Below are 6,912 nucleotides of genomic sequence, written 5' to 3' on the forward strand. Positions count from 1 at the left end.
AGAGAACTGCATTCAGTGCTGAGATCTACTACCACTGTCCCTATGTAAATCAGAATAAAAAATTAATACAGTGGTACTAGTCTGACTATCTGCCTCCAGAAAAAGGCTTTAGGGAGAAGCTAACTAAGAAATCACATAGAAAGCTGGCTTGCAGAATTTCCCAGGTCTTGTATCTTATGTTAACACAAATAATGGAAAATATTACAATATTACTACATGTAGATAAGTTACAGAATTTAGAAGATCATTGTCCAAAGTGAACGTATAAAAAGAAAAATTAAGAAAATATAAACCTCACTATTAAATAGAGAGAATAAAACAAAATTATGTATCTCACAACATTTGCAGATCTCAACAGTTAAATTTGGAGTATCATTCAGCATTCATCATTGAGCAGAAGCTCCTGAAAGAGAACTTGGTGATATACTTCGCTTGCAAAACTCTATGTAAGTCCTTTCAGCAATATCTTATATAGCTAAAAGAAAAGTGACTACAGGAAGATTCTGAATTGTTTGCAAACCACAGTATATTTTCAGCTTTCAGGTTTTTCATTATACAAAATTTAAAAATTATGCTGTATGTTTTTGACACAGAAAAATAAAGCAATGTTTTCCAAAATGAAATTTGACAGTTTCACTTTATGAAACCATCACCTTATCTATTAATTTCTAAATGGACTTTCCTGAATAGAGACATTTCTGCAGAGGTTTTAATTCTGGAAAAAACAAGAGATAATTTTCAAACAGTTGTGAACTGAAAACGTATACAGACCTGAAGCACTTCCTTAACCTGTGTGAGTATACAAACATCATAGCACAATGTGATGTTATTGTAAATTATTATCAGTTATTATCTGTTTGATATTTTCTATTTTTTCAGAGAAAACAAAACACAAATGTTTGTCCTAGCCCTGAACAACTCCTGGTGTAAAGGTACTGACCCTAGCGAAAGGAATTTTCACAGTACAAGAGAAGAACATTGACTGGCAACTGGCCACATATTGTCAATATAAAGGTTTAGAAATTGAAGGTTTTCAAAGAATTAAGTGTGCCATGTGTTCCTACAACTTGTTGCTAATGGTCAGATAGCATTCTGCAGACTTTAGTCCAAATTGAAGCCAATTATTATAGTGAAAGGCTACCCTCCTGCTTGCTCAGAGTGTAGATTTGTAGATCAAGGGGTGACGAGAGGCAATGTGGACAAGCTGGAACAGAGGAAGTTCCAGTTAAATATAAGAAAAAACCTTATTTACTGTGAGGGTGACAGAGCACTAGAACAGGCTGCCCAGGGAGGTTTGCGGACTCTTTGTCACTGGAGACATTCAAAACCCGCCTGGACACAGTCCTGAGTAGTGTGCTCTAGGTTATCCTACCTGAGTGAGAGAGTTAGAGTAGATGATCTCTAGAGGTCCCTTCCAACTCTTAATTCCGTGATTCGGTGAGTGTATCTAATGGCCTGTCAGGTGTGCCCACCTTTGCTGAGCTCCCAGTCACCGTGCCTGGAGCCAGCACCTGAGCAGGGAAATTTACATCCAGCTTTGCTTCCTCAACCTCTCGCTGCAGCCGTTTCCAAGGCTGATTCTGCCCTCCGAGGGCAAAATCCTCCGATTTTTGCCATCCTCTGCTCACCAAACACGGGCCCCAGAGGGCGCCAGAGCACCAGCCGGCAACGGGCTGCCTTCCTAAGGGTGCGGGATGCTTCTCGGTGGGAAAGGAAAAAGGGGAGGAGGGTGACAGAAACCCTGAAGTACTCGGGTGTTTCTAAGTAAAACAATAATAAAAAAGTATTTCACTTGCTTTTTGTAAGGAGTCATTACTTGTAAGCCGTGTCGCTTCCTTCTTGGAGCAGTGAAATTTTCTCTTGCTAAAACACAATCCATGTTGTGTTTTGGAAGTACTGGCTCTGATAAAATGCCTGGAAAAATCAGCTATTAAGGAAGAGAGTTGTGTGCCCAGGCTGAAATTTCAAAGGACATCATGTCCAGGGACACTTCACACAAGTAGAAAACCAGGGAAAGGTGTGGAGAGGCTCCAGCAGCTGTGCAGCAGTTAACGTCTTCCTGCAAATTTAGTGCTGTGTGGCATGATGAGTATTTCTGTAATGCTTATTTGAGCTTTGATTTCTTGAGAAGTAGGAATCAGGAAATACAGTTTAACCATATTTTTCAGAATGTGGAAGGTAAGCAAAGCATTGTGATACAAAGGGCTTAATATGCTGCAATTTCGTGACACTGCAGTGAGTTCATTGCCTTTTTTGTCTAGAAGGGATGGGAATCCTGTATCAGACAGGCAACTCGTGCTGGGTCACAACATAAGGAGGATTACACATCTATATTACAGCTCCTAGTATACCACAGAAATATCTGACATGAATTTTGTATCAGAATTAGAACTGCTATTGAAGAACTGAGTGGGTAAATCTGTCACTGGGTCTGTTAGACTGTTAGAAAGATTGATGAGGAGTTTATTTCAGAAATAGTTTTGTCTGATTGTTTTGGTGTTGGTTTTTTTTTTAACACAGAACAAAGTTGGTATGTAAATCTTCAGCTAAGTAAATGTCATTAAAGCAACAACACAACTTCAGCCTTCTAAAAAGTGAGAGAGGCTATAAATTATTTGTGTGTCAGTAGGGCTTTAATTCTTCCTTAGACAAGGTGAATGCTTATGCAGTTTCCAGCTTTCTAACTTACTGACTTATGGACACTCCAAAGGACCTGATTTAGCAAGATGCAAGTGCGTGGTGAAAATATCTGTATTTAGAAGTGTGGAGGCTACTGTGTAAAACAGGAACATACGTATCAGTGTTAGGTATTACTTCAGAAAATATTTAATTCTGCCACACTGTTTCAATGCTTAAAAAATATTTTTAAAACTAGAGGTAGATTGTTAAACCCAGAGGTTGTTCAGTAATACTGTAATCTGATTAATGGTTATTCTTGCAGCTATAGGCCCTGTTTGCAATTAACAAGTAGTGTGGGTGGCTGACAAAATGTATTTGGTTTCTACTGCTGGCTGATGTGCTTGCTTCACTTGGAAGTAACACCAGAAAATACTAAAGGTGCTGTGTTAGAACAGTAAGGAAGACTCTGAGGAGACTGCTAGCCTGCTTATTAGTCTTTGACCTCTCTCAGAGCAATGCAATCCTGGATGCCAAGCTATGCTTCTTTTCCCACTGTCAGTGGAGTGCACTGTCCAACAGTGTTGAAATCTTCTGGCCCGTTTATCTTTACATTTGCTTTAATTCATTTTTGTTTCCCTTTTCTGTCATTTTCTTACCTGCAGAGCTCTGCAACCAATCTTACCACTCAGACTAAGAATAGAAAATTGTCGCCTTGAAATGTCTCCTCCGACATGTAAGTATCCACCTCTTTCTTTTAAAACTTTATAGAGATTTTCTGCAGCTTACCTATCAGATATAGCCCCTAATTTTTCTCTCCATCTTCACTTCCTTTTTTTTTTCCAAAAAAACCCACAAAGCAAAATAGAACAAACCAAAGCCAACTTTTTTTAACCTGCTTCCTTTCTTTTACCTTTTGCAGGCTGTGCCAGCTGTTAAGATCAACATTATCTTCTCTGTATTTCCTGCCATCTGTATCTTGCTAACTTCCTCCTTTCCTTCAAACTGCATAGTGTGCTGTATTTCTGTTTTGCATGTCAGTACCTCTTTCTTTTAAAATGATGATATAATAATTAATTTGCTAAATTATATTTTTATATAATTTCTGCAATAAATAACTGATACTGACTTTCATTACTATGTTCAGTGTTTTCTCCTTACAGATGATAAACAGAGAGAGGCAAATCGTGTCAGTCACAAGTAGCCACGGCTTTGTGGCTGAGGAATGGTACACCTAAGTATTGACCAAGTATCCCAACTAGGACTCTGTCTGCTAGGGATAATACAGCAAGGGTTTTTTTCAAAGATTCTTCAATGGTAAGTTATTTCCTGAACATTTTAGTGAGAAACAAAATGTAACAGAATGACCTTCCTGGAAAATGGAAAAACACTTTACAAGAATACTGTTTAAAATAAAGTGGCACTGCAACTTTTGCTTTTCCTGTATTTTAGTGATATTTTGTGCTACATGATACCCTAATCTTAGATACAGTGCTGCCTTTGAAAGAAGGCACACCAGCAGCAGTTCTTGCACATTTTTTACTACAGATTTGTTCTAAAAAAATTTGCAGTTCCCAAAGCATTAAGTCTTTTCTTACATCTGTGTTCCTTTCACCATGCAAATGCCCTCCTACTTTCATAGTTACAGTTAATTCCCTCTGAGTAATCCTGCTGTACTCAAGAACAGTGGCACGGCACTCAAGCCAATAATAATAATATTCTCAGCTTCACAAAAACAAAAGGAGTGTTAGAGTTTTACAACTGTTCCTGTTGGCATAATTTTTGAAAAGTAAACATTAGCTCTCTTAATATTTTAAGAGTTTTTAATGGGGCTAGTTCAAGACTGTAATGTTTGGTTTCTTAAATAAGTTGTACTTGCATTAAAGGTAAACAGTAAAGGGAGAGGAGTGATGAAAAAACTATCTACAGTTTGCTGCTGGAAAGGACTATCTTGGCTTTGGTGTTTGTATCTGCGAATAATAGTGTCCTTGTGACTCAGCACTGTTTTCACTGAATCCTGTCTAGAGAGACTAAATCCCATTGAATTTGCCTTTAAAAAATATATTTCTGGAGTAATTCATTGTGGACATTATTTATTTATAAATCATCTTGAGTATATAAACTTCATTTAACTTTATAGTGGAATATGTATACCCGAATGAAATTAATATATTACAAACTCTTCAAAACAAAAGCAGTTTCTTTTCTCTACTGAGCTTAGTATTACCAGGACTCCCAAGCCCATTACACATAGTAAGAACAGTAGCAGCACCATTAATATTATATTTCAGGAGTTAAATTGTATTTATTTAATTTTTTTTTTTATCTCATGTTTTATGAAGTATCATAAACTGTATCTATCAAATGTATTAGACAACGGCTTTAGTATCAGTAGTTGTAGTTGTATATATTCCTGTATTAGAGTGCAACAGATTATCATTCCTTTTAAATGATAAAAGCACATATACTAGAAAGGAAGACATCTGAATTCTGGAAATTGGAAAACAACTTAGATGAAAAATGATGCTGAACATAGTTTATAGTTTAAGGAATTTGAGTGATCCTATTCTGGAGATACTGATTCAAGCTGTTGTCTTAGATATTGTGGAGTCCCAAAAAGAATAATTGTCTCAGAACAGCTGTCCTGCCAAACTGAACACTGTGCTCTGGTGAAGCCCTCATTCGATAAACACCTGGGCCCTGTTCTCACAAGGAGAGCTCCTTGTTCAGTAACCACTCTGATAGATGGGACACTGTTCTTAATCATAGAATCACAGACTCATAGAAGCATAGAATCATGGAACAGTTAAAGTTGGAATGGACCTTAAAGATCACCAGGTTCCAATCTCCCTGCTATGAGCAGGGACACCTCACACTAGGCCAGACTGCACAAGCCTCATCCAATCTGGCCTAAAACACCTCCAGGGAGGGGGCTTCCACAGCCTCCCTAGGCAACCTATTCCTACCTATTCCTACCCTCATGGTGAAGAATTTCTTCCTGATGTCTAACCTAAATCTCCCTTCTTTCAATTTAAAATTGTTACCCCTTTTTCTATCATCACCTTCTCTAGTGAAAAGCCCCTCCCCAGCTTTCCTGTAGCCCCTTCAGGCACTGGAAGGTGCTATAAGGTCTCCCTGGAGCCTTCTCTTCTCCAGGATGAACAGCTCCAACTGTGTCAGCCTTTCTTCATAGCAGAGGTGCTCCAGCCCTCGGTTATTTTTGTGGCCCTCCCTGGACCTGCTCCAACAGCTCCATGTCTTTCCTTTTCTGAAGGCTCCAGAGCTGTATGCACTACTCCAGGTGGGGTCTGACCAGAGCAGAGCAGAGGGGCAGAATCCCCTCCCTGGCCCTGCTGGACACTCTTCTTTTCATGCAGCCCAGGACACAACTGGCTCTCTGGGCTCCAGCACACACTGGCAACTCATGTTGAGCTTCTCATCTACTACCACCCCCAAGTCCTTCTCCTCAGGACTGCTCACAATCCATTCTCCCCGCAGCCTGTATTTGTTCCTGGGGTTGTGCTGACCCAGGTGCAGGACCTTGCACTTGGCCTTAGTTGATAAGGAGCAGTGGCCAGTAAGAGAAGTCCTGTGGAGGCACAGTGCCATCTTGTGAAAGAACACTTCCCTGTTAAAGGACAGAGCACATACATGAAAATAAAGGTCCTTGCTCAGTCAACCCAGATGGGGGGAACAAGTGATCACCTGGACCTCTGTGACCCACTGACTGATTTCCAGAAAATTCCCGGCTGCACAAAGTAGGCTGAACCTCACCTGGAGAGGGGCCAGCTGCCATAAAAGAGGCAGACTTGAAGCACTCAGTGTGCTTGCCCACCATCCAAGGACCACAGCATCATGCCGAGATTGTTGCTGGATCCGAGGGTAGTGGTATCTTTCCTATCCCCTCTTTCTTCATCTCTCTCTCTCTTAATCTCTCTTTGTGTTTCACTCTTGCTGTTTCTAACCCTATTTTCGACATGTAAGGGTAACATAATTTCTAATTTTGCTAAGTTTTTCCACTTGTAACCTCTTGTCTTGAGAGTATCGTTTTGCTAAGTTCTGCCAGTTGTAATCTGTTGCTGTGGGAAACTGTTCTTTTCTTCCACACTGGTAGCCCCCCAGTACTGGCTTGTGAGAGTTTCTTTGAGAGTTATATTGTTGTATGCTTTCCTCTTGACAAATTTTATAATCTTACTGAATTTTAAATAAAGTAATGTTTTGTATAATTCTCCTGGGTAGTGGTCTTACTCTTAGAATGCTGTGCAGAAAATTCCAGAGGTTAATCTCACCAATTGG

Source organism: Chaetura pelagica, unplaced genomic scaffold, assembly GCF_000747805.2.
Source record: "Chaetura pelagica isolate M959 unplaced genomic scaffold, ChaPel_1.0 scaffold40, whole genome shotgun sequence".
Lineage (NCBI taxonomy): Eukaryota > Metazoa > Chordata > Aves > Apodiformes > Apodidae > Chaetura > Chaetura pelagica.